General features: G+C 38.9%; 2 long non-coding RNA genes across 6 annotated transcripts; one reads left to right on the top strand and one right to left on the bottom strand.

Moving 5' to 3' along the window:
- LOC128318577 (uncharacterized) lies at nt 1-8,847 on the top strand. Of its 5 annotated transcripts, none has more exons than XR_008301979.1 (6): nt 1-239; nt 7,537-7,629; nt 7,727-7,860; nt 7,975-8,092; nt 8,185-8,493; nt 8,605-8,847. It is a non-coding gene; the product is annotated as an uncharacterized LOC128318577 (long non-coding RNA). The 5 variants fall into 5 exon arrangements; XR_008301981.1 differs by lacking the exon at nt 1-239 and having other exon boundaries at nt 6,915-7,629; nt 8,185-8,289; nt 8,417-8,493; XR_008301980.1 differs by lacking the exon at nt 1-239 and having other exon boundaries at nt 6,915-7,629; nt 8,185-8,301; nt 8,417-8,493.
- LOC117597688 (uncharacterized) lies at nt 5,599-27,468 on the bottom strand. Its single transcript, XR_004578433.2, has 3 exons — nt 18,912-27,468; nt 6,721-6,764; nt 5,599-6,614 (listed from the first exon to the last, which is right to left on the bottom strand). It is a non-coding gene; the product is annotated as an uncharacterized LOC117597688 (long non-coding RNA).
- Nucleotides 27,469-27,757: the final 289 nt, after the last annotated feature.

Below are 27,757 nucleotides of genomic sequence, written 5' to 3'. Positions count from 1 at the left end.
ACTATGGGAGAGGTTTGTCTCGAAGACTTGCGCTCCGGCTTGCGGTTAATGAAGACGCGAGGGCAATTTCTCACAAACGAATTTCTGCCGAACTTCAGTCCTTTTACCACGTACTATTCTACTCAGCTTATCTGAAGATGTCTAGATAGACCTCTTGCCTCCTAGGAATTTATACAGTGATTAGAAGTGCGAACCAAATGGAATGGAACTAACCTGTTTGGGCAACACATCGAAACAAGGTATTGTGCCGTTTTAATTTATACGGTTAACAATGTTTGCAACGCGTGAGGGGGCACGTGTGAGAGACATGCCACCATCCGATGTACACATCTCCTCATGGCTATACATGCATGGAGGGCAAAAATGTCTCTTAAAGGTTTTCTAGTGAATGACAGCACAGCCAACTCAGCTACGCGCTGTTTCTAGATTGATACCGCACACAGTGGTATTTACATTTTTATTTTATTTGTGAGGGTCCGAGGAGAGCATCCCGCATAGGACGAAGGATGATAGAACAGAAGAAAGGCTAAAAGCTATGTTACGTGACCATTGCTCTGGTAGCTGAAACGTATACAGCTGTGAGACTAAGCCCTTCGGATGTGTGTGTCCCGTCTGTGTTTTCATGTTCAGAGCTGCATGTTCTGGTGTAGTTTAGCTATACAAGACACACCTATCCCACAGCCCTGTGTAACGTTAGGTGACGAGAAGGCTCAGTTAATATACATGAGGTAGTCTTAGCATGGAGGCCTATGACAAATGTATGGGAGAAAAAAAAAAATCACATAGGTTGTTTGGAGTACATTCCCGAACGGACATATTCTAATTCTTCAATTCACACACCATCAGGGATTAAATATATACAGTAGCCTATAATAAACACCTACACTGTTAAACGAATTCTTCCACTGATTAGGTCCAGATGACTTGAAGGTGAAGCTGCAGGTGTCTCTTTTGCCACTTGAGATGTTGAATTGTAGGCTGAAAAAATGAAACTGTCATTGTGCAAGATTGTTCAAAACTAGATGTACTTATTTAAGTATTTAACTTTTTTGGAAATAGTATAGGTGAAATATTTTTTCTATCCTGCAATTAGGGTAAGAGTATATATTGGTTTATATTGGTTTGATTTTAATGGGATATCTACTGTTAACATGAAAAATTAAAATACCTTATGTAAAGTTTATTAATCCATTCACACAAAAATATAAAAATACTGTGAAATATGTGAAACCTCTGACATGAGCATAAATGGTACACAATGCTCCGTTTAAGCCCATGGGTGTTCCAAATCAGCAAATTGTTAAAGTTTTATATATATATAGATATATATAAGCACTATCTTTCAGTCAATCCAATCAATCCAACAGGAAAACTCTAATCAGTCCAACAGGAAAACATTAGTAAGAAAATCATTTGATCTTACTAAATTCAACCAGGAATAGATTTTGTTTTGCGTCATTTTTTACTTCATTCAGTTAGTCAATTTCAAGGTTTTCAGTTTATTTGTTTTTTTGTTTTTTTTGTACAGTCTTTATATGAAAAAAGTTCAGCACATACAGAGAATGACCCTTTTTTGCTCATTTTCTACATTTTCGCTAAAGGAAACTTCAGGGCATGACACATGATCATTAGGTCATGTAGATTCATTGAGGGCTCATGCAATGCTGCAGATTTTTGCATAATAAAGAGGAAGAAGGAAGATGGTCTATTTGGCCATTCCACTCCTACATTACGGACTCTCATTTTCCATTTTTATTAATTTGAGTTACTTTTTTGTTCGGCAAATCTGAACTTTTATTTTATTTACAGACTACCTGTAGACAGACTGAAATGTCCCTCTCTATAGATGAGCTTAAGCAGGTCTCCGTTCCCTGCAATGCCTATCTCTCACGCTTTCTGTCCACTCCATATTTTTTAGCAAGGGCAGTATTTTTAAATGTAATTTTTTATTATGTAAAGATAACATGCTTCTACCATTTTGGACAGCTACTATAATTTCTCTGTTTCGTTGCTATCTCTTTCGCTGCAAGTAAAAGAATGGTGCACATTAGGTGATGTTAACGTGTAGGCTTATTCAGTTATCTTATGTAGCCAGCAATGTGTACAAGCTTTGCTTCTATAATGCTGGCTCTCCAATAAGGCAAAATTAAAAATGGTGTGGTCAGTCACCTTTAGGCAACAGTACAATGAAACCGAAGTTCCAAAAGAAGAGCTTTTCGTTTAAACACATTGAAGTAGGCTTGAAAGGAACAAACTGGACTTAAATGGACAGCAATGATAATTAGGGAAAAGGTTTTTGAAATTTATATAAAAACACATTTCTACTGCAAAGGTTTACTATGAGGCCTAAAACATATCTTAAATATTTTACTAATAATATCTAAAAACAATTCATTATTCTCATTTAAAATCTGTTAACTATGTAAGTCATGTAACACTCTCTAATTTCCCATTGGGATCAATAAAATGTTATCTTAACACTGTACCATTTATGCCCACCTAACTTGGAACTTGAAAAAGTCTGTTTTCTGTTTGACAAGAAATAGTATTAATTGTTAAAATGCATTCCATCATTTACATAAATCATGTAATCATGTAAATCAGATACATAATATTACAGTATTTACCACAGGAATAGCTGAAACCAGACGAAAAAATGTCCATTTCTGGGTAGTTGCTAAACAGCAAAGTTTTTATTATTATTATTATTATTATTATTATTTACTTTTTTTTTCAAGGTCACTGGGGACTGCATGCACATTGCAGGTTCTCATTCAATATTTGCTAATCTGAAAAAAACATCAATCAGGTAATAAATAGCTGACTAAAACAACTAACAGTGCACATTACTGATTTCTTTTTCTCTCTTTCTTTTTTGAAAGTGGGCTTAAAGGGTAAATTGACTTAAAGGGTAGACTTTTTTGTTTAATTTAATTTAATTTAATTTTGTTGTCATAGTTTTATTGTGTTTTATGACATTCAAAATCTACTTTTACAGTTGAGCAAATTCATTTACAAATTCCAGGCATGTTTGATATTTATATTGATAATGCTTTAAGTTTGTATACTGGCAGCTCCTATAAAGGCAACATGTCGTTCAACAGATTTTCAGGATTTGGGAAGAAGTTCTTGTACCTCATGTGTCAGGTTCTCAAGCCTGAAGTGGTGCTCTGTGACTCAAACTCTGTGACCATTTCACTGTAACCTGTGAATACATCCTTCACCATGGAATGACTACATAAATCAACACTGTGCTACTCGTATTGGCTTGCAATTCAACAGTTATTGGCAAGGAATTAAATGAATGAAGTGGTTTGGCTGTGTCTTTCTCATCTCCAGTCTCCAGAATTAATTGTGGCTGATAAAAACCTAGGCAATCTGTTGTTGCTATTTGTGATTAATAGACGAGCATCTATGTGAGCTTGGGTACTGTATACTACCTACTCATCCACGCTCAGGCTAAATTCTTCCATTGTTGCAGCTTGTAAAATAAAAATTATTATGCAAATATATTTGCATTTATGTTTCAGTCTACTGGCAAAAGAAATCAAGGGCATTTTGTTGGCATAATATGAGTCTTAATGGAAACACCCCTATGAGGACATGACAGTACTGCAGTTTTTTTTAATGTAAATCAAGGAATGTTGCATGCATGCTGTTTGTAACAATTATGCAAAAAATACACCATCCTGTGCCTGACAGCCTTTTTGCTTACAACTCAAAACATAATGGCATTTCTTGCAAACAACAGCTGGTACTATAATTTTAGCTTCCCGTGATGTGGTCACAAATATACTGAAAAAATACCTAAAAATACAAAACTCTTATATGTCACAGAAGAAAGGTAGGGACTTTTGCAGAGGTGCACTCAGAGTAGATTCCAAGATTGCACTCAATGCAGTCTCTTGGCTGTCAGCTGATGTGCTGCTGAGAGTAGATGTAACGCCTGCCACATACCTTACAGTGCCAACCCTTAGGCAGTGCAGCGGTCTTGACTGAGAGACTGACACTGCCTGGCCTTTATCCAATACAAGTTGTTAAAGTAGGGCATTGCATAGTCCAGCTGGCACAGGCAGCAAAACCTGTCCTATTGAATTCTAGTTAGCACGAGTTACTTACATTTCTTAAATATAGAGTCTTGTGCGTATACTTTTTTGGTGTTCTGGTCAATAGGAAAACATTTTGGCATAAAATTGCATGTGTTATGTAACAGCAACAAACTGTCCTATATTTTTTGAGATATTAAATAAAGCTGTATAAAACTACACTATTGAAACAATACCTACAGCTTTAACTTAACTCTGTGAATTTTCTAGCAAGAATTAAATGAGAATAAGCACCTACTGAGAATGCCTTTGTGAAAGCACACCAAAATCACTGTTCAACATCTTTACCTTTCATCCATAACACATAAAAGTATACACAGTAAATAAATACTCACCTGTGCTAAAGTAAAATCCAGTGTTAACTTATCTTTTACTGTGCTCATTTGCGTACAGCTGGATTTCTTTGAACAAGGTAGGGGTTTATTCAACACTGAAGATTTGATGTGTGTGTGTGTGTGTGAGTGAGAGAGACTTGCTACATCGTGGAGGATTATTAAGAAATTCCAGTAAGAAATTAGAGCATTGGTTTATTTATGTTCTCAAGTGGTATGCCGCTTCCTCTCTTAGCTATCTGAACCATTCGGACAACTGAAGAACTCTTATGGATTCTAAATTTTCTCTAAGAGTATACAGTAGGCTTGTGCAATATAACTATATTGTCATCTCTTCATGCTATTACATTGCCGCAAAATTATGACAGACTGTTATCACAGTTTATATTATGTTACCAGACCTTCTAACCGCATTTTGTTTTGGAGCACCGCAAAATGAAATATGCTAATGTTAAAGAGTAAAGGGTTAATGTTTACAGTTGAGGCAAAAAATTTACATACACCTAGGCTAAAGATATTCAAGCTCAGTTTTTCATAACTCCACACATTTCATGTTACCATACATTTCTTTGGGCCAAGTCAGTTAGGTTATGTACTTTGTACACATCAGATGTAATTTTAAAACAGTTGATTAGAGACAGATTTATTGGAGATTTAATTCATTATATCAGAATTCCAGTGGGTTAGATACACCAAGTTGACCAAGTTTAAACAGCCTGGAGGATTCTAGAAATTGATGTAATAAAATTTAGCAGGTTCTGTGTGGCCAGATGTTATAGTTAGGCATTAATTGGGAGTGCACCTGTGGCTATATTTAGAGCCAGTGCCTTTTAGTTCTTGATACCATGGTAACATCCAAGCAACTCAGCTAAGACCTCAAAAAAATTGTGGACCTCTACAAGTCCACAATACTGAACAAAAAGACAACGACAAAGGAACTGATGAAGGAGTTGGAGGCATCAGCTACCAAAGTATGTATATCCACCATTAAGTTAAGAGAGTCCAACATTGCTGTAGTCTGAAAGGCTCAAGAAGAAGCCTCTACACCAAGACTGGCCAAAAAAAAGCCAAACTGAAGTTTGCAGGTGATCAACAGGATGAAGACATAGTCTTTTGGTGGCATGTTCTCTGGTCAGATGATGGAAAATTGGCCTGTCTGGCTAAAATATTCAGCGCTATGTAGGTTGGCAACCAAAATACCCCTTACCGCTGCGGGGACCGCCACCACCATGGCACACACAAATTTAAAAAAATAAAAAATAAACTTAAAATCAGGTTTTAAATTCAAGCAGAATTTATGTAGACAAGCTATATTTCCTGTATTAAAAAATCCTGTTACTGCTGGAAAAATTTTTTTTTCAAAAATGCTGGTGTTTGGTTGTCATGGAAATGAGAAATGGCAGGATAAGTGGATTTCAATTATTCTTAAACTTTTCTCTAAACAAAATATTAGACATGACTTCATATGCTTGGCAATGTATTTGAGCTAATGTATTAATAACAGTTTGAGTCTTTGACATTAAAATCTGTTTATTTCTTAAGTGTCTTAAGGAAAGAAAGATAAGACATAATTATGTTTTACAAAATAAATTTATTCATACAAAGAAAATGGAAACATTAAATCAAACTAAGTTTTTTTTCTAAAATAAAAATAGTTACATGTTGGTTAAAAATGCAGGCGCCTGTGGGCAACAGCATTCCTTGGAGAGTATGAGAACTCATTGACTCTTTCTTTGATGCGCTTCCGGTCAGTGTTGGTCATGTTGCTCTGGGAAACAGTATTCAAGATAAAGTGCCTTAGGTTCATGAGCAATGCAGATTTGCCCTTCGAACTATCCCAGTTGGTGGTCGAAGCCCACTCTTTATACCACTGGTAAAATGGCACAGAACAGCAAGTAACCATATTGCTCCGGCTGTCCCTGTCTCTGCGTCATAAAGATGCCTAGCTGCTCTGGCGAGGGACAAGAAAACTGGAGTTCGGGATAGCAACTTCCAGCTGGCGTTGTTGGCCTTGGACCCTCGGTGATGACAGAAGATGGTGTTTGCCTATTGTCTGCATCTCCTCTCAGGCTAGAAGCAACCTCAGTCGGACAGTCTGATGTTGGGGGCGGGCACAGTCGAGTTGAGTCCTCAGTGCCTCTGTTGCTGTGCGCGGTCTGTTTTCCACCAAAGGTGTCTGTCAAAATAGTGCAATGATTACAACATTGCAGTTCATAGGTAATATGAAAACAACAACCAATGTCAGTATAATCTTTTGTTTTATAGGCATTTTGAATTTTTACCTTCTTTGTGTTCCGTAAAACAATGCAGTGTTCATTTTTGTTCACTGAAATGGAACAGGTACTCTTTAGTTTGTCTCGAATTAGTAATGTGGCACGTGCCACCGTTAAGTCTAGGCAGCTGTGAAAGGTGGATGGGGTTAGAGTGAATTTGGGGGGGGAAACCTGTGGATGCATAGGAAAATATTTATAATAGTTTATATTTTTATGAATGTACAAATTGTATGAATTTTTATGAAAGTTTATATTATAATGAATGTAAATGATGATGACTTACATGTCAGTGTTTTATTGAAAAATAATTTTTTACATTACATTACAAACAGTATTGCTGTATGCGTATTTTATGAATATATGTATATTTTGTCTTGTGCTGGCAGATTTATTTTCACCAAAACCAAGGAATGTCCCTCTCTACATCAACATTTTTTTTCCTAAGATCATCAAGATACCATTCACAGTACCTTACTTTTAGGTGATCAAATGTTTCTTATGAATAGCCTATATAAACTTTATAAATGCCTAGCTGCATAAATAGCTGCATAATTGTTTGATTTGTAATACATTACACCACTTCTTTGAAATCATATCATCATTTCAATTACAAATTATCATAACATTTAGCACCATATTAAATGATGGTGCAGCCTCTTTAGAATGGCAACTATTAATAATCCTGCTCTTGGAGCTTGGGTCTTACAAGACTTTGTACCAGACATTCAGCCATGACAAAGATCTCTCCCAAGATTAGCAACAAGAATCAGGTCTATGTGGAGAGCCGGACACTTCCTGACTGACATCAGAGGTTTCTTGTTGCAGTCAGGTGTGTGCGTCTCCGACAGCACAATTACACAACATTGTCGTCGTGAGACTCCTGCAACTAAAAAAACCAACTGTACTGAAAATGAACAGGTACGGCTATGCTTCTTTTCTCGATCTAGCTGATATGTACAGTATACAATCTCGATCAAGCTTATATTGTATACAACTTTGTGTGTGTTTGTTATAGTGTAGCACGACAAGCTCTTGACGATATACTGAATGAGGATGATAAGCGGTCTGCTACAAATATTCAGAGTGAGCTTCAGTCCCGATTGCAATTATGAGTATCAACCAGCACCATCAGGAGACACATAAAGCTTCGTGGGTGGACATACAGCAAAGCCTGTTGGGCAGAATGTTACTGCGCAATGCAGCTTATAGATTTAATTTCTGTGTTTACGGTTTTTACAAATAGTGAAATATTTTATCTTGTAGGACAGACCCAAATTCAGCAGTGGATGACTGCTGAAGAGACCTTTGACAATGTAATCTTCTCTGACAAATCTAACCACCATATCCCGTCAGGGAGCGGAACCACTAGTTGTCTTCAAAGGTTAGTTCAACCCAATACAGCAAGGTTGCATCATTTTGTGACAACAGTTGCAATTTTATTAATTTACAACTGCATCTCTGAATTATCCTCAGGAATTGTGGACTGTGAATTTTATCAAGAATGCATCAAAAAAACTAATTTGGCGCCATACTTATGGCAACACTTCGAAGGACCTCATTGCTTCTTCCAAAACTTATGTACTACACAATGTACTACACAACTGACCACAATGAGCAGTTCCTTTGAATTTGTTAAAATTATTATTATTTAAATTATATTAGCTTAATTGATTATGTATTTTCTAATGTTTCTGTGTGATTACAGACAATGACCCAAAACATACAGTGGCCAGACAGTGTAATTGCTGAGGAGGGTGTCAACTGGGTGAAAACACCAGCCGAGTATGTTTCTCATCTGTCTGTCTTTCTTGAGTAGCCTATTTAGGTGAACTTGTTGTGTGAGCAAGTCAAATTAATCTAACTCTTATTTTTTTATTATTTATTTGTCTGCAGATTACCGGATCTCAACCCAGTCAAGCTGGTTTGGCACATACTGAAGGAGTTTGTCAGACGTGAGGCCAAGCCAAGGAGTAAAGATGAGCTTCTTCGGGCCATTGTGACATTTTGGACAGATCGCCAGACTAAAGCAGCCTGCAACAGATAAATCGACTGCCAGCTGTGGTCGAGCGTAACGGGGGCTCATCTGGAATGTAGCAGATTTATTGTACTGTTGCCATTAATTAGTAAATAAACTGCCTGACCACAATAGCCTGCAATCTCTCATTTCTATAAGTACAACAAAGAAAATAAAAACAATGCTTGTTATGGAGTTATGTGCCAACATCGTTTAAGCAACTCAAGCTTTACATTAGACAGGTACATAATGTTTACAATAATTAAAGAACAGAACACAAACAAAGTTATTACTGTATAGAACGTGGGTCAGTGATGGTAAAGAAATCTGAAAGGGCAAATTAATTTATATTAAGGCTTTAATTAAAAAAAAGGTTTAACGCCATTAACACATTTGTTCAATTTAATATTACAACTGTTTAATTCTGTTCTGTGTGATTTCGAAACCTTCGGAGCTGATTAGAACTGATCGGAGTCATAGCAAGTGTCCGTATTTACACCTCTTTTCCACCGAAATGGTTCTGGTTCTTGAGCCTAAGCCGGTGCTCGGATGAAAGCCAGGGGAATTGCAAATCGCTTTCAGAACTGGCCTGCAGTAAATCGCTGGTATGTAATTATTATATAAAAAATAGCTCTGAGTACACATTTTTTCACTGATATTTATGCCTCCCCACTCTTGAAACGCACCACCCCCATTGGATTAGAAGCGTACTGTTGACTCTCACACCAGGGTCAAAAGTGTAAAACATTTGCAGTGTGGAGACAAGAAACGTAAAAGGTCAAATGGACTGAATCAGAGCTTAGAGGATGAGTTTATTTAAACTATCCTTTAAGTTTATTCTGAAAGATTCACCTGACAAGGTGGTATAAATGTTTATAAAAACTCTAAGTTTTATCATCCATCACTGCCATGTTAATGGTCCACAAAACAGTTGCATTTCAGCAACAATTCAATTTGATTTTCACACTGTTTGAGTGATAAACCCACAGAGATATTGGTTTAAGTTATATATATATATAAAAAAAAGTTGGTTTTTGTTCAACTCCATAATGATAGGCATTAATTAAGATTATCAAAAATTCGAATTGTCATATTTTCAGGCGTTAACCCAGTTTTGCAAGAGGTCTTTTCCTGCCCGAATGCTGCTTCTAAGTACATGTTTATATATATATATATATATATATATATATATATATATATATATATATATATATATTGTAGCCTTTTTTAATAGAGGATAGTGAAGGTTATACCGTAATCGAACTTGGGTCCCCTGTGTACACTACCTCTCTGACCGCTTGGGTTTGAGCATGCTTTAGGAGCTTTAGCTGCTGTAGGAACTTTTGTAGTTAAATAAAACCTGCAATAACTATAAGTGAACGTTCTGTGTAAGTTCTTATAAGGCTGTCAATAAACCTATAATTTATGGTTATAAAAATAAAACATAAAAAATAAATCCCTGTAACTTTAGTAATTTCTTTCCCTCAAAAATAGTGATACGAGAACCATATGGTACAGTATATTAACTTCAGCGGAACATTCAGTGCATGCTGGAAGCTTACAGCGGGCATTTTCTGACATTGTTTAGGTAAAAACAAATTCTTTAACTCAAACTGCCACTCGCAGAATATGCTTTGACACCTTCAGCTCCCGCTTATGGATATTCTATGATTATAGCGTCACTTAGCGGTTAGCAGTAGCAAATGAAAAATGACGCCGGCACCAGTGGCGGCTATAAGGCCATTCTGGATGAGTAACTACTGTATGGAGAAAAGACCGTGAGGAAGAACACCATCCCAGCTGTGAAGAATGGGGCGTGGCAGCATCATATTGTGGGGATGTTTTGCTGGAAAAGGGACTGGTGCACTAGTCACGAGGAAGAAGGATTATCAAGAAATGCTGAAGCAAAACCTAATGTCCTCAGCGTATAATAAATTAAAGCTGAAATAAATCTTTCTTAGCTATTATTTGACTTAGCACAGGAAATGTATGGTAACATGAAATGTATGCAGTTGTTTAAAAACTGAGTTTAAATGTCTTATAGCTTAGGTGTATTTAAACCTTTGGCCTCTAGGGTAGTTGCACTGCATTGTGAGTATTGTAGTTTGGGGAGTGAGGTTGAGGCTATGAGTGTGTGCCACAACCTCAACCCTATTGTTTTCTTCTTCTTCTTCTTCTTCTTCTTCGCTAAAACAAATCGTGGAGATCAAGTCGTAAAGACAAGAAACAAGAGGGCTCAGTCAGACTAATGGTGGCACTTTAGCACAGAATTTTATGGTTTTGTCCATATCTCATGAAGCATGAGATCTACAAACAAAATTCTTTTTTGTTTTGATTCCTTGGTATCTCACAAACAAAAAAGCCTCAAGAACCATTTAACCCCACCCAAAGCATTTTAAGATAATTTGCATAATATGCAAAACCTACTTTTGCATATTCCTTTTAAGTTTTGAACCAAATCTGCAACATGTTGGTGTCATATTATTCGGGAGTGGTAAACTCAAAAGTTATCCAAAACATTTTGAAAATTGCAAATAATATTTTTGCCACAGGTCAATAAATTATAATGAGGCGGAGCCTTATTTACTCAAATAGCATGAAGTTTCGCAAGTCAAAGGATAAAAATTCAGAGGTCATTCACAAACATGGGGGCGGGGTCATACATGGGGCGGAGCTAGGTTCAGATCGTTTCAAACTGTTTCTCAGGCACTGTAAGTCCAATCAAGCAGAAATTTGGTATACTTCACCTATGTGCTAATTTGTAAGTGGATATTTGATGATGACCCAGTTAAAAAAAACATGGCTGCCATCAGCCAATCAGCTTTCAGTGGGAATTTAACAGGGTTAAACTAATCATGAAAGCACACAAATATGACTTCTGAACCATTTAGTCCTGACCCCTCCAATTTAAGATAACTTGCATAATATGCAAAAGCTACTTTTGAATAATCATCCTAGGATTTTAGCCCAATCTGCAAAAATTGCTGTCTAATTGTTCAGAAGGCTGTGAAATTATACAACATAAACAGATGCAACTCATGAGTGCTTACATGGATTTGCATGAAACTTGAAAGGCATGTAGAGGACAAGATTCAGAGGCCATCTACAAAGTTTGGGGCCTGGTCATACATGGGGTGGAGATAAGGAGATAAGGTGAGATCACATTTTCTCAGGAACTATAAGTCACATGAAATTTGGTATGCTGCATCTACAGTCATGTGAAAAAAATAGGACACCCCATGAAAGACTGTGTTTTTTTTAACATAGTAAAACTTATGGACATTTAATCTTCATTTTAACAATATTGGGAAATTCAAGTAATATAACTAAACAAATAAAACCAAAGAAAAGTCTTTTTAAAATGATCTGTAAAATGTAATTAAAAAAAAAAAAAACAATTTCTTGTGAGGAAAAAGTAAGGACACCCCCACATTTATTTGTACTTAAAATGGCTAAAATTACCTACAGCTGTATCACATCAGGTGCAAATTATTAGAACATCCTTACAGAGCATTTTGAAGGAGGCTTGCCTTATTTAAACCTCAGACATTTAGTTTGGTTTGCTCTTAATTGTTGAAGTGAGAGGTGTCACCATGGTGAGATCCAAAGAGCTCTCTGAGACCTTCAGAAAGAAGACTGTTGATGCTTATGAGTCTGGTAAGGGATATAAAAAGATCTCAAAAGAATTTGTAATCACCCATTCCACTGTCCGGAAAATTATTCACAAGTGGAGAACATTTAAAACACCTGCCAAAATGGCCAGGTCAGGCCGTCCAAGCAAATTCACCCCAAGAGCAGACCTCAAGATGCTTAAAGAAGTCTCCAAAAACCCTAAAATATCATCACGGTCCCTACAGCAAGCTCTTGCTACAGTTGATGTCATTATCCTGGGAGGCATGCAAGGAGGAAACCTTTGCTGTCTAAGAAAAACATGAGGGCAAGACTAAAGTTTGCCAAAGAACACATACATAAAGGCCAAGACTTCTGGAATAATGTGCTTTGGACAGATGAGTCTAAAATTTAATTATTTAGACACCATAACAGAGGGCATGGTTGGCATAAACCAAACACAGCATTTCAGCAAAAGAACCTCATACCAACTGTGAAACATGGAGGTGGAAGGGTTATGGTTTGGGGATGCTTTGCTGCAGCATTACCTGGCCAGCTAACCATCATAGAATCCACTATGAATTCTACATTGTATCAGAAGGTGCTTGAGGAACATGTGAGAAAATCTGTCAAAAAATTTAAGCTGAAGCGGAACTGGACCTTGCAACATGACAGTGACCCAAAACATACCAGTAAATCCACCAAGGACTGGCTGAAATGTAAAAAATGGAGAGTTCGGGAATGGCCAAGTCAAAGCCCAGATCTAAATCCTATTGAGATCCTGTGGGGTGATTTGAAACGGACTGTGCATGCAGGAAACCCCTCAAACATCACACAGCTGAAAGAATTCTGCATTGAGGAATGGGGGAAACTTTCTTCCAGTCGATGTCAGAAACTGGACGATGGCTACAAGAAACGTCTCACTGAGGTTATTTTGGCCAAAGGGGGAAACACTAGCAATTAGGGCATAGGGTGTCCTAACTTTTCCTCAGTTGAAATACTCATTTTTGTTGATTTCTTTTGTTTAATAAGTGAAAACAGAGTGATTTTTTTGTTGTTTACATGCAATTACATCACTGTCCTCTACAGGTACAAATTAAAACAAGATCAGAAATTGACATGTTGACATTTCTTAATAAAGAACTGAATATTTAATGGGATGTACTTAATTTTTTCACATGACTGTATGTGCTAATATGTAAGTGGATTTTTGATGATGACCTAATTAATTAAAAACATGGCTGCTATCTAAGCAGGCTTTTGACAGGGTTAATATTGAGCTACCTTCACGAAACTTGGCAGGTCCAAGTTGTGACCTACTAGTATCTAATGCAGTCTCACTCAAACTGGCCAGTTGGGGGGGCTGTGCTATTTGTGTTTCTGCACACAAAACCAGACATATTTCTTGGAAAATAAGGACTACCATTAAATTTCTTTTTTAACATGATTGTTTTGCTCAATCTTTTTTTTTTATTTTGCCTTTCGGACTGTTTAGCTTCATCTGCTCAAATTAGCGATAATTTGCATAATATGAAAAACTTGAAAAAACTGGGATATTTATATTCACAAATATGCTGTTGGAACTATTCAGCAAAGTGTGATTAGTTTTCAATAATTATCAAAAAGATGTTGACATTTATTAACAATATGGCCATGATTCCAATCAATTTTTATAAGGCGAAGCCTAATTTCATCAAGGCATTATCAGGGATATCTCTCACCCCAACCATAAACTGCTCACTCTTTCCCTGTCCAGGAAGTGCTACAGGAGCCTCCACTGCTGTACTAGCAGGCTAAGGCAGCTTCTTCCCCTTGGCAATCAGAATAGTGAACTCCTCAAAACACTGCTAGTCCCCATCCTCCAACCCCCATGTTGCAGTTTGCACTCGGTTCAACTTGCACCATTACACAGTTTGCACACTCACATCCCTATTTCTGCACATGGACTAACCTTAAACCATTTGCACAATACTACCTCTGTTCGACTTTGCACCTTCGTTCACTGCACTGTACTATTCTCATTATTGTAGTCTATGTTTCCAGACTCATTTACACACATCATGTCATTTGTACTGTTTTTTTTTTCATGCCTTACAGTCCCCTCCAAAAGTACTGGAATGGCAAGGCCAATTCTTTTTTTTATATATAGTGAAGACATTTGGGTTTCAGGTCAAAAGATGAATAGGAGACTATAGATCAGAATTTCAGCTTTCATTTGACCTATTGTTTGAACCCACCCATTTTTTAAGTGATCAAAAATACTGACACATGCGACTGACAGGTGTTTCTTATTGCCCAGGTGTACCCTGTTAGATTCATTGCCTAAATAATTAATAGCTCTAAATGTCTACTCTTGGTTTAAGCCCTAGTTTTTGCCTGTGAAGACTGCATTTGTTGTTAAAAAGGATAAGCCAACACGAAGACCAGAGAGTTGTCTATGGGAGAAAAGTAAACCATTGTGAATCTGGGAAAAGGGGGGAAATTGCACAAGCATTCGGCATAGTCAATACAACAATTTGGAATATCCTGAAAAAGAAAGAAACCACTGTTGTACTAACAACCAGACATCAAACAGGTTGGCCAAGGAAAAGAGCAGAAATATAGAAGCCATACCACAAGATACAAACCACTCATCAGCAGAATCGGAAGGCCAGATTGGAATTAGCAAAGAAATACAGAGATGATCCACAAAAGTTCCAAGATTAATCTCTACCAAAGTGATGGAAAGTCCAAAGTGTAGAGAAGGAAAGGTTCTGCTCATGATCCAAAACATACAAGCTCATCAGTCAAGCACCATGGAGGGAGTGTCATGGATTGGGCTTGCATGGCTGCTTCTGGAACAGGCTCACTAATTTTTATTGACAGTGTAACTCATGATGGTAGCAGCAGAATTACAAAAACATTCTGTCTGCCAGTTTACAGAGAAATACATCCAATCTAATTGGGAGGAGCTTCATCATGCAGGAAGACAATGACCCAAAAAACACTGCAAATACAACAATGAATTTCCTCAGGGGAAAAAAGTGGAAGGTTTTAGATTGGACAGTCACCAGACCTTAACCCAACTGAGCATGAATATCACCTCCTAGAGAGGAGACTGAAGGGAGAAACCCCCAAAACAAACAACTGAAAGATGCTGTGGTAAGAGCCAGGAAGAGCATCACCAAAAAGTAATGCAGTAGTTTGGTGATGTCGGTGAACCAATAGTTTGATGCAGTTACTGCAAGCAGGGATATGCAGGCAAATTTTAAGTATTATTTACCTTAATTACTTTAAGATTATCTGTTCCAATACTAGATGTAAATATCAGGAAATGAAAGCTGAAATTCTGATCGATTGTCTCATATTCATCTTTTGATCTCAAACCCAAATGTTTTCAGTATATAGCAAAAACAGTAGAATTGGCCTTGCCATTCCAATATTTTTGGAGGAGAATGTATATTCCATTTGCCCTGTTGATTCCATGCCATTTGCACATCACTTGCACTTTATTGCCACCCTACCGCATTGTCCCTTTGCACTTGATACCTAAGGAGACTTGCTGTTTTACAGTTCTGGTTAGATGCTAAATGCAATCCCTAGGCTTTGTACTCTGCTCAGTGACAATAAAGTTGAATCTAATCTAATCTAATTTACTCAAACAGTTTAACCCATGCTTGGCTGTGTGGATTTGCAAAATTGAAAAGTACATACATGAAAACTTTCTGAGGTCATATGCAAAGTTTGGGGTATGATCATACATAGAGGGTGGGCTAAGTTTAAATAACTGTTTCTCAGGAACCTTGAGTCCTGTTGAGCTGAAATTTGCATATCTCTGCGAATAGGTAAGTGGACCTTTGTGATAAATGTGATGACCTGATTAGTGAATTAATGGGGCCACCATCAGCCAGTCAGCTTTTAGCAAACATTTAACAGGGTTAACTCGAACATTCTGTCATGAAACTTGAATGCTAGGCTCCTCTAGGGATGCAGTAGTATGCCATGCAACTTACTTAAATTGGCCACTGGGCACAGTATTCATGGTTTTTCCAAAATATCTGGAAAATTAAGGTTAATAGTGAAATTTCTTTTTCCTGATAATCCTTTGTCTGAACACATGATTTGTTTTTTGGACCATTTAGCCACATCCACTCAAATTTATAAAAAATTACATAATATGCTAAATATATTTTTGTAAACTTGTCTTTGAATTTTTGGCCTATGTTCACAAAGTTGGTATCAAATTACTAAGAAGATTCTAATCCACAATAATTATCAGAAAAAAGTTGAGATTTGCAGATGACATTGCCAACTGCCATTGCTGTAACTGAGGACTGGTTATATAATTCTGAAACAGGTATTCAGGCCAATGTTCTGAGGAGATGTGCAAAGTTTTGGGTATGAATGTCAGTAGGGTGCAGAGTTAAGTTCAAATAGCTGTTTCTCAGGAACCACAAGTCCGATTTGTTGTGCTGTATTGTTCTGCTAATCTGTAACTGGATTTTAATTTCTGCTGGGTTACTTCTAAAACATGGGTGCCTTCAGCCTTTTGGCTTTCAGCAACATATCACAGAATTTCAGACATTTCATAGTTATCAAGTTTTTTGTTATGGAACCTCGATGATCGCCGCTTGAGGCTGTATTAACCCTAGGTTTATAACCTAGGTTTATCTTCTTCTTCTTCTTCTTCTTTTCTGCATTAAAGCAAGATGGGCCCAATTGGCCTAATCGTGGCGCTATAGTACAGGGTTTTATGTTTTAGTCCATGTCTCATGAATTGTGAGTCCTACAAATAAAATTTTTCCACTGATTCCTTGGGTTCTCCCAAACAAAAAAGCCTCAAGAACCATGAAGCACTGCCCCCTTTAATTTTTTGCTAATTTGCATAATATTCAAAACCTACTTTTGCAAACTCCTAGGATTATTGGTCAGTCTTGAATAATTTGATGTCAAACTACTCAGTAGAGTGTGTATCTCAATAATTAAAATGTTGACATTCGTAAACAATTCAGCCGCCACTTGTAAATCAGTAACTCATGAGTGCTTAGGTGGATTTGCATGAAACTTGAAATGCATACAGTACATAGGACAAGATTCTGAGGTCATATGCAAAGTTTGGGGTGTGATCATACATAGAGAGTGGGCTAAATTTAAATAACTGTTTCTCAGGAACCTTGAGTCCATTGAGCATTGACCATTGAGCTGAAATTTGGTAGTGTGCATATCTGTTCTAATAGGTAAGTGGACCTTTGTGATAAAAGTGATGACCTGATTACTTAAACAGTTTGGGATGTGGACATACAAAGGTGGTGGAACTAATGTTAGATAACTATTTCTCTGCAACTGTGTGTCTGGTCAAGCTGAAATTTGGTATGGGGCATCAATGTGCTAATCTGTAAGTGGATTTTTGATGTTGATTACTTACTAATTACTTACTATTTACTTTAAAAAACAACATGGCCGCCCTCAGCCAATCAGATTTCAGCAGGCATTTGACAGGGTTAACATTGAGCTATTGTCATGAAACTTGAATGGTACGTTTGGGTATGGACCCTCTGCTATGTGATGCAGTCTGATTGAAATTGGCCACTGGGGGTGCTATTTATGCGCACAAAAGCAAGCATATCTCTTGGAAAGTAAGGTGTACAGTGAAAATTCTTTTTTCAGCTTAATTTGCCTGCACAAACTCTACAAAATTGCCTTTTGGCTCTGCCCACTTAAATTTGAGATAATTTGCATAATATGAGAAAAATACTTTTGCTAAATAGTCGTAGGATTTTTGGCCAATCTTCACAACTTTGATGTCAAAATACTCAGGTGAGTGTGAAACTCGATAATTATTAAAACATTTGTTGACATTTGTAAATAATATGGCCACCATTCTTCAATAATTGCTAAGGAGGGGGAGACTAATTTACAAATACAGTTCTAACTCATGATTGCTTGCATGGTTGCACACAGAAGGACTTGCAAGGACTAGTAAGCCAAGTAACTCACTCAGATTGGCCACTGGGGTGTGTTCATGGTTTTTCCACACAAAAAGTATACATACAAAGTATATCTTTGGAAAAATGAGGTCAATAGTAAATTTATTTTTCCTCATAATTCTTTGAATGAGCACATAAAAATGGTTAACTGGTAACTGGATTTTAATTTCTACTGGGTTACTTCAAACACATGGCCACCTTCAACCATAAAGCTTTCAGTGACATTTCATACAATTTCAGACATTTTTTACTTAGGTTTTGTGAGCAATTCTCACAAAACTTGATAAACATGTTAATCTATGGAATCTTTATCATTCTATGTGACTTGGCAATTATTGGCCACGGGGGGTAATATTTGCTGAAGGTGTTCTTTTGTTTTTGTCTGTGGAAATAAAACTGTCTGGAATAAATACCTAGCTACCTAATCAGGAGCAATCTCTTCTGACTCATCATTATGAGGAGAAAAGAAATTACCCCAATGTCAGAAAAAATATGGCATGATCTGGCTCTGGAGCTCTCCAAGATCAGAGGCTCTCCTGAGCAGGAAAGGTAATACTAGTATGAGTTAAAACAGAAAAATGTGTTTTGAACTTTCTGACATTAACAGACACCTCTTGGAAGCTGTGTCCTCTTCCCCCAGTATCACTTGCTTTCTGCAAAGGTAAATGGAGAATGTTCATTAATGTCAAATATATATCCTGTCTTTTTTAGGCCTCTGATACTAGACAATTAAATTGTTTATAATGAATTTTTAAAATGGAAAATTGCATTCAATGGAAAATCAATATCTCACAGTCCTAGTGTATAGTCTGCAAGTGTAGTGTACAGTTATTAGTGTATAGTGTATATATTTTTTAAGGTTAATTCAGAGCAGTCACAAGTACCTGTGAATACAAGGAATACATGAATTAATTGTAGGAAACTAAGTTAAGCTGATCAGCAGATCAGCTCAGAAGGGGAAATTTGGCAAACTTAATATTTTAATAACTGAACAATTATTCGTCCAGCAATAAGTTGAAATTAGTGTATTTATTAATTGTGCATGGGGTGTTACCATAATATCCTAAATATAGTGAAAACACAATATTAAGAACATAGTAACAAGATGTGTAAGGCAGTGGCAGTGTAAGACAGTAAATAATAAGCACAGAGGCACAAGACACGTGCCTTTAAATCTCACACAAGACTTTATTACTATTCTAAAACACAGAAACTAATCTAACAAATAAACACATGCAGGCTCACACACAAAGGTTACACAGAGAAGGGTTTTGACAGAGAATGAATGAAGTTCCGTGTTTCTAGGACTGTATGCTGTTTCTCAGACAATGACCTGAACGAACAATCAACGTGTCAATTTAACCTTTGTTTTGTTTAGAAGGGCTTTAAACTTTATATTAAATGCACCAGTTCAGCTAGAATCTGGAGATATTATACTTGCATTTGTGTTGCCAGGGATTCCCTCCCTTTGCCGGAACTAGTCTGGATGCGGAGCCTTGGAGCGAGTGTGATCTTCTCATGATTGAGGGGTGAGAACCTGTGAAGCGCTTGGTTGACGAGAACTCCTGGTGATTTGTTGGAAGAGACTCAGAGTTGTTAAAAAAGACTCCCTCAAGATGTTGGTTGAAGAGAACTCCTGATGAAGTGGATGGATGAGACTCCTGGAGCCGATGAAAGAGACTCAAAGATGTTTGTAGAAGAGAGCTCCTTGAAGATGTTGGAAGAGACTCCTGCAGATGTTAAAAGAGACCCCTTGAAGATGTTGGTAGAGACTCTGAGTTTTAACCCTTTCCAGTTGGGCTGACCCCAAAGTGCTTGCTCCAATCAGCAGAATCTTGGGCAGGGTGTAAACTGCATTCTCCTCCTCTGACACTAATTAACATACTGGTCTCTGAGTTATGTGCTTGGCAAACTTTCCACAAGTCAAATTTAGACCTTGGTTATGAATTTTGTAACATGGATATAACAACAATGTACTCAAATTTACTTTATCCCAACTCTTAGGAAATTACACAACGATCACACACATACCAAACAAGACATTTATAATCTGTGGTTCCTGGACTGCTAATAATCAGCCCCAATAATCATACCATCAACCAGGATAATGCATGCTAAACAATCAAATTAATAATGGCAACCGTGTGGCTATAAGCATGATACAAATAAGGCATAACATTAAGAGACAACAGGTTTTCAAACTATGGTGCATCATTTTAAGAGTCATTGCCCTTTTAGGGGATGTAACGTAATCTGATGCAGTCTGTTAAAGCCGGGTTCTGTGGAATGTGTGACTGGTGGTGAGAACAGGGTGATAATTGTGTTCCTGGGGGAAGGAACAAAGGGTCTCAGTCCAGAAGGCCAGCCTGTGTTGTTTCTTTCTTGAGGCTTCCATGGGTGAGTCACCCCCCTTTTGGCCTTAGGTTGTCTGATTTATGGCTTAGTGTCCTTGGGTGTTATCCTGTGGACCAGCCATCCGGTCTTGGCCAATGGCCTAAATCAAAAGGTTTGACAGGGTTCCTCTTGGCTGAGATGGTTCATCCTCTGGTCAGGGATGTTCTAATGTTTGCTCTGTTGTTCACAGGATAGCTGAAATTAGGCAGGCGGTAACTCCTCAGTGTCTGTAAACGAGAATTCATTGTTTTATGGTTTTCTTGCTGCCTATTTGCTTAGTGCCTTAAGAAAGACTAATCAAGATTTGACACATGATTGCAGTCTTGTGTTCATAAAAATATTCATAAAAGGATATCCTTTAAGGTAAAACAGAGCTATAGTAAATTTATGCTATATAAAACTGAAATCATGCTGCATGAAATTAGATGAATCCTCTCACTATATAACCATAATCATAATCGTTACAATACATACCTACAGTATCCCCAAAAGCTTAGACTGTGCATCTAAGCTACACAATTTTTTACTTCCATGCTCCAATTAGAACCAAAAAAAGAACAAATGTATAAATATAACAAAGATCATAATGAGAGTGCAAGAAGATCACTTTCTTAATGGTCCTTTAATAAGGAAAAAACTGGTAGACCCTGCAATATTGGAGGCCCTATTCAGATTACTCTTAAGTGCTGATTTATTGGGGGTAGACCCTCACGTGTGAAACAGACTGCAATTCTCAGTTACTATCAGCGGCAGTGGGAGCGTGGTCGACTGTTGGCTGTTGACAGAGTGGAGGCGGAATGAACCAGCAGGTAATGTGTATGATTCTCACCTGTGTGTTATTATTGCAAGCCTGCATTTATGTGTGCTTTTTGATCTCTCAGTGAGAGTCGGCGAGAGATGCAGTGCTGGCAGAGCATGTACACGCACAGCGCGTGAGCTTGAACTTGAGCTTGAACTCAATTGAATGAGGCGAAAGCTGCGAGCTGTTGAAGGCCCTTTTGGGCTGCAATTCTTTTGGTTGTGTTTTTGAATGCATGCAGAAAGGTGTTTTGACAATTAAAAGTGAGCCCCAAAGCTCCATCAAAAATCTGCCTGTCTCACAAGTCTTCCTACACACATTGGATTCTACAGTCAGACGCTCCAGAAGCTGCTGCAGCCCACCGCATCTCCAGCTGAGTCCGCCTCCACCATCCAGCATGTGACACTCACAAAGATGATGAATGGGCTCTGCAACTCCTCTCTTTGCCTTCGGGGGAAGCCCAAGTTCCTGCCCCACACAAGCTTCCTCGACCACGAAGCCCAGCTTGCTGCTCAGCAGCGGACTCAGCTGGAGTACCAGAGTGTCAAGAGGGCGGCACTGCAGCAGGTCAGTCTAAAACCAGAGGCGCACCGTCGATACTTCTGGTCCTGCAGCTCACCAAGTTTGGCTGCCCCTTCATTTATGCTCAGCAGCTGAAAGACTCCTGTCAGTGGTGGCTGCTGGCGCAGGAACGGGACATGGAACATATCAATTTGGTGGTACTGGAGCAGTTATTCCCTGAACACTCGGCAGTTCCTGGTTCAGGTGAATTTTTGATGGAACTTCGGAACAAACTTTTCTTTGACAGGAGCACGCTTCAGTGCGATTTCAAAAACTCAGTCAAACAAAACCAAAAGCAATGCAACCCAAATGGGCTGTTACCAGCTCCTGGCTTTCACTTCATTCAAGTTCAAAGCTCTGTGCATATGTGCAGGTTCTGCCAGCTCTGTCTCTCTCTGGCTCACGGCACTCACAAAAAGGACAAAAAAGCACATATAGTTGGTAGGCTGGTGGTAATAACCCACAGGTGAGAATCATCACATGTTGCCTGCCCATTCAACCCACATACTCTCTGTCCAAAGCAGATGCTTGACCACATCCCCACTGCCACACTAACCTTGCACACATACCAGTGAATTAACCTGATGAACCGCTGTCACTGTTCTGTGCCTTCTGCCAGAGTCTGTAGTTCCAAATGAAATCAGATATTAATTATATTGACTTCTGAAAAATGAAATAAAATTTTTTGTTTCTTTCCAAATGCATTGGGACCTAATTTGGCTGTGTCTTTAAAGTGTACAGGTTGGCAATATGTATCAAAATAAAGAAGTACAGTACCATTGTAGACAATGGTGTATTTTTTTCCTGCAGTTTACTTATGTGGAAGGAAATAAAACTTATTAAAACTGAGGCTCAAATGCAAAAAAAATTTTACTTGAAAAAAATTTTTTTTAAGTAATGAATATTTGTTACTTCCACCCTGCTGTGGTGACCACTCTGCATGCTAACCACACTCTGCACTGCTATGTGTGAATGATAAATGCTGATGGGACTGACATGGTGATAAAATGGTCATATTTGGCAAAGCTGGTATTTTATCCAAATCTTTGAATTTACCAGTCAAAAGATTGTTTAAATCTTTTCTCAACTGCATTTTAATCAGCTCAATTTTACTTGCAATTTTTAATAGTTCAATTTTGCTGGTTTCACCCCCATTTCATGCTAGAGAAAGGCACTTTGCCTAATTCAAAGCCGGAATCATTAATGTCTGTGGCACGTCTCAGTTTTGGGCAAACTCCACATACTGCACATCTAGTATGCCGCTGTCTGAGCAACGCTTAATGGTATAGATTGTATGGACTCATATGAAAAGTTACTGCTTAAGTTAGGGTTAAAAGCAGACTCCATGGTTGTACCTGTACATATGACATTTTCAAGTAGAATTGTCTTCTTTCATTACACTTGCAACGAATTTTGCATGAGATTGTGCTACGACATAGAATGACCTCGTTACGACTAAAAGGCTGTGCACAGCAACGTCTAAGGCTTGGGGCCAACAAGCCTACAAAGCTTAATCATAGATTAAGGGCTAATGGCTGTTAAAACAGGTAAGGCAATGTGGAAACTGGAGGAAGCTATGGTTGACCAATTAATACTTAGCACCAAAAAATGCACCACTTTAATCTCGATAAACTGTTTAATGTGCACACATCATGCTGTTTCTCTTTTCTCTTTCTCCCAATATACAAGCACCAACCACAGGTGTACATGCACATACACACACACACGCTAGAATACAATACTACTATTTGTGCCACACTGCAATCCATAAATGTGATCACAGTTTGTGTACAATCCCTAGTTTGTGATGCTGTTATGTTCACAGTTCTGTATATGCCATGTGTATGCAGTAGTTAGAAGTAGCAGCACGCAGCTAAATGAATAGGCAGGAGGCACGGGACTCTGGTCTCCTTTAAGACCCTGAATATCACCACTCCATTGGTTGTTGCTGGCTCTGGATAATGTTGATTCCTTCATCCAGATGGCTTGTCCCTTTGTGCTAATCCACCTGCATGACCATTATCCACATTTTTCTGTACACACAACTGATTAGCTTCTTGCTGGCATGAACAGCGGAACACATAGCATGCTGCTCTTGCTTCGGCCCAGTCCTTTTTCTCTTTCCAATTCCCTCTGTATTGCTGACCAATCACCTGCGCATGTCCTTTCAAATTGCTCATCCCAGGGGTGACCCAAGTTATGGCTGGCCGAGGATACCTAAAATAAATGTAATTTCAGCCTAAATATTAGAACACATTGGTAATAGGCAACCATTACATTCTCAACTCCTCACCCATTCCCAGCCACACCAAATTATATTTTTCTACTTTCAGCTACCCAAGGACAGAGTAGTTTAATGGACTCAATCTTCTCTCCTCCTTAGCTGGCCAATTCCAGTTTTTGGCCACTATAGACTGCAGCTGCACTCTAACACACATGTCAAAGTGTACATTTCGGCATCATCCATTATAATTTCTGGCTTGTCTAGCTTTGGCTACACGAACATTTGACGCTATGCAGATGTTCCCAGTTGGTTGTGCAGGAGATTGTGACAATGTGTCAAGGACTATGTTGCAAAAACCCTTCTCACAGTGAACCCTGAATGTGAATGCCTACAACCTCAAACATCTGGTGGTCTTTGGTGGGAAATGGTGAGGACTTGGTTGGACCAGCATTAGTGGAGATTGTAGGGCAAGTAGGGCAACTGTTTGAAGGTAGCCTGACAGTCTGGCGTCCATTCCCAGGGAATGCCCTTTTTCTTTAGGTGGTTCAGTGGTGCACCAGATGTTGTCACAGTTGTTGTCAATGTAAACAAAGCAGATATTTCCTCTCAGCTCCTCCAGGAATGTCTTCATGCTGAAATATGGCACCAACACTTCTCAGCCTGAAGGGCATGACCCTGAAATTGTACAGTCCTAGCCGAGTACCAGTACCATTCTCATCCATGGCTACCTGCAAGTAACCACTTGGAGTGCTGAAGACATGGGCACCCTGCAGGGACTCCTATATTTTGTGGACCAGCAGCATTGGGTAAGCATCATTATGTGTATTAGCATTAAAGCCCCAGTAATCCACACAAAATCTTTTTTTTAAAAAAAAGAGTCTTTCCACACAAAATCTAAAAGAAGAGTCTTTGACATTTGGTGGAGGGTGGACACACTGGAGTGCAGAGTGAGCCTTGCAGAGAAACTTGTATTCTTTCCCACCAGGCAAAAATATCACCCCAGCTATGGCTTCAACAGCATCTGGCTAATACGTAAGAAGTCAAAGCCGAACAGCAACAACCTGTACAGCTATTCATCCTCCAGGACAAAAATGGTGGCAGTAAGTCACACAAGGTGTGTAGTAGTATAACTCCCAGTGGTTCTACTCTCCTGTCCATTACCCATAACATACTTTGAACCTTTGCCCATTTCCAGTGTCTCATCTTAATGTCTGATCTTATCACAGAGACTTGTGCTCATCAGGGTGTGTAGTACTGGATCTCCCAGTGATTTGATCAGTTACCTGGTCTTCTCCAGCTGTGACCACAATTTCACACAGATCACTCGCATTGGGGGCTGTCTCTTCTTTGGCCATATCTGGCTGCCAATTCAGACAGAGTGCACAATAGTCATGCAAAGACCCTGAAACACTGTGATGGTGTCTGGATCATGGCCCAGAATTGTTTTGGCCTGATAGTCTTTGGAGAGAAAGGCTTCCAAAATCCACCTCTTAAAATGCTCCAACATCTGATTTTTTGCACAAAAAGCTGCGTGCCGGACCTTTCGGCACTGTGAACTCACCCAGGAATTCCTGATTGCTCAGTGATCTAAGTATCAATAGATTTCACATTGCTTGATGAAATCAACGACATCAATAGAGCTTCTCAATTCCCCAACCTGAAGAATCGGGGGTTTCACTTCTATTTCTTGGAAGGATGGAGGGATGCTGTCAGCTGTGCCTGTAGAAGAGGCCGGGTGGAGTAGACTGCAGGACACCATGATAGGTATCTACTGCTTAGGAGGTATCTACTCCTCCTTTCTTCTACTTTTTGTCCCAACGATGCAGACGTGCTAAGATGACCTCATCCAGCTTCTGGAGCTTTGAGTTGATGTACACTCTAAGTCCAACTCTATCCATGAAGATGCATGCAACTCTATCTTTCTTCGCGATTCAGGGTGCAATCAGTTGACTCTTTGAGTTGAGAATCCAATCCGTACAATCATTCGCTGATTTGCTAAATCTGTTTTGCCAGGGAGCACCCTTCCTCCTCCACTCCAGATACATGGCTATAGATCTCGTTGATGGCAGTATGATCAGGTCTTACTGTAATGTAGTGACAAGTGGCACCAAGGGCTGAAAGGTCAGCTTTCTGGCTGCCTTGAAGCCCAGGTTGTGCTTTTTCCACTCAGGAGCAATGTGTAACACCATCCACCTGCACCTGCTCTGCATGCATAGTGACAAAAATGATTAATGAAGTACTGACAGAGCTATTAGAATGGCTTGGGTAGGGAAAAAGGATCTGTGTCAACTGCGATGAAGCTAGGGCTAAAAGTCAGTAGCAAAAGTTTAGGTGATGCTGTAGGGAAAGCAAGGGTAAAAAATATACTTTGATCAGCCAAAACAAAAAAAAAAACTGATAGGTGAAGTGAATAACATTGAGTTTCTCTTTACAATAGCACCTGCAAAATGGGATTTATTAGGCAGCAAGTTAACAGTCAGTTCTCAAAGTAGATGTGTTGAAACAGGAAAAATGGGCAAGTGTAAGGATCTGAGTGACTTGGACAAGGGCCAAATTATGATGGCTAGATGACTGGGTCAATGCATCTCCAAAACAGTAGGTCTTGTGGGGTGTTTCCAGTAGTTTGCAGTGGTTAGTACCTACCAAAAGTGGTCCAAGGAATGACAACCAGTGACAGGGTTATGGTGACAGGGTCATGGTGCCCAATGCACACTGATCCACCACCACCATCACACTTGGGAACCACCATCACCCAGGAGCTCAAGTGGGAGCAGAACATCAGCTCACTCACCAAGAAGGCTCAGCAGAGGCTGTACTTCTTGTGGCAGCTGAAGAAGTTCCACCTCCCTGTGAAGATAATGGTCAACTTCTACACTGCCATCATTGAATCGATTCTCACTTCCTCCATCACAGTCTGGTTTGCTGCTGCCACGGCCAGGGACAAGGCCAAGCTGCAGCGCATCATCCACTCCGCTGAGAAGGTGATCGGCTGCAGCCTCCCTTCACTCCAGGACTTGTACGTCTCCAGGACCCAGGGGCGTGCAGCCAGGATTGCAGCCAACCCCTCTCACCCCAGGCATGTACTCTTCCAGCCCCTCTCCTCTTGCCATCTGGTCCATTAGGATCAGGACCTCACGCCACAAGAACAGCTTCTTCCCTGCTGCAGTCAGCCTGCTGAACAGTGCCCCAATTCCCCCCAGGTGACCCCCCCCCACCTACTGACAGTCACTCTCCCCTCTGAAGCTGCAATATTTTTTCTATCTCCCATGTACACTCACTTTTTCTGTACATAACTATTTATATTTTTTATTTAATATATTCTATTTTGTCTGCTGTTTACATATTTCATATTTATATATAGCATGTTCATCTTGCACTATGGTGTCTTGTACTTCGGTATTGTTTTACCCTTGTTATTGTGTTGCATTTTTGTGTTTTTGTATTCTTCATTTCTGTATCCCCCTTGACTTTGTATCTTT

Source organism: Pangasianodon hypophthalmus, chromosome 7 (assembly GCF_027358585.1).
Source record: "Pangasianodon hypophthalmus isolate fPanHyp1 chromosome 7, fPanHyp1.pri, whole genome shotgun sequence".
NCBI classification, from domain to species: domain Eukaryota; kingdom Metazoa; phylum Chordata; class Actinopteri; order Siluriformes; family Pangasiidae; genus Pangasianodon; species Pangasianodon hypophthalmus.
Note: the sequence above shows the minus strand (reverse complement) of the source record. Positions and strands in the feature narration are given on the sequence as shown.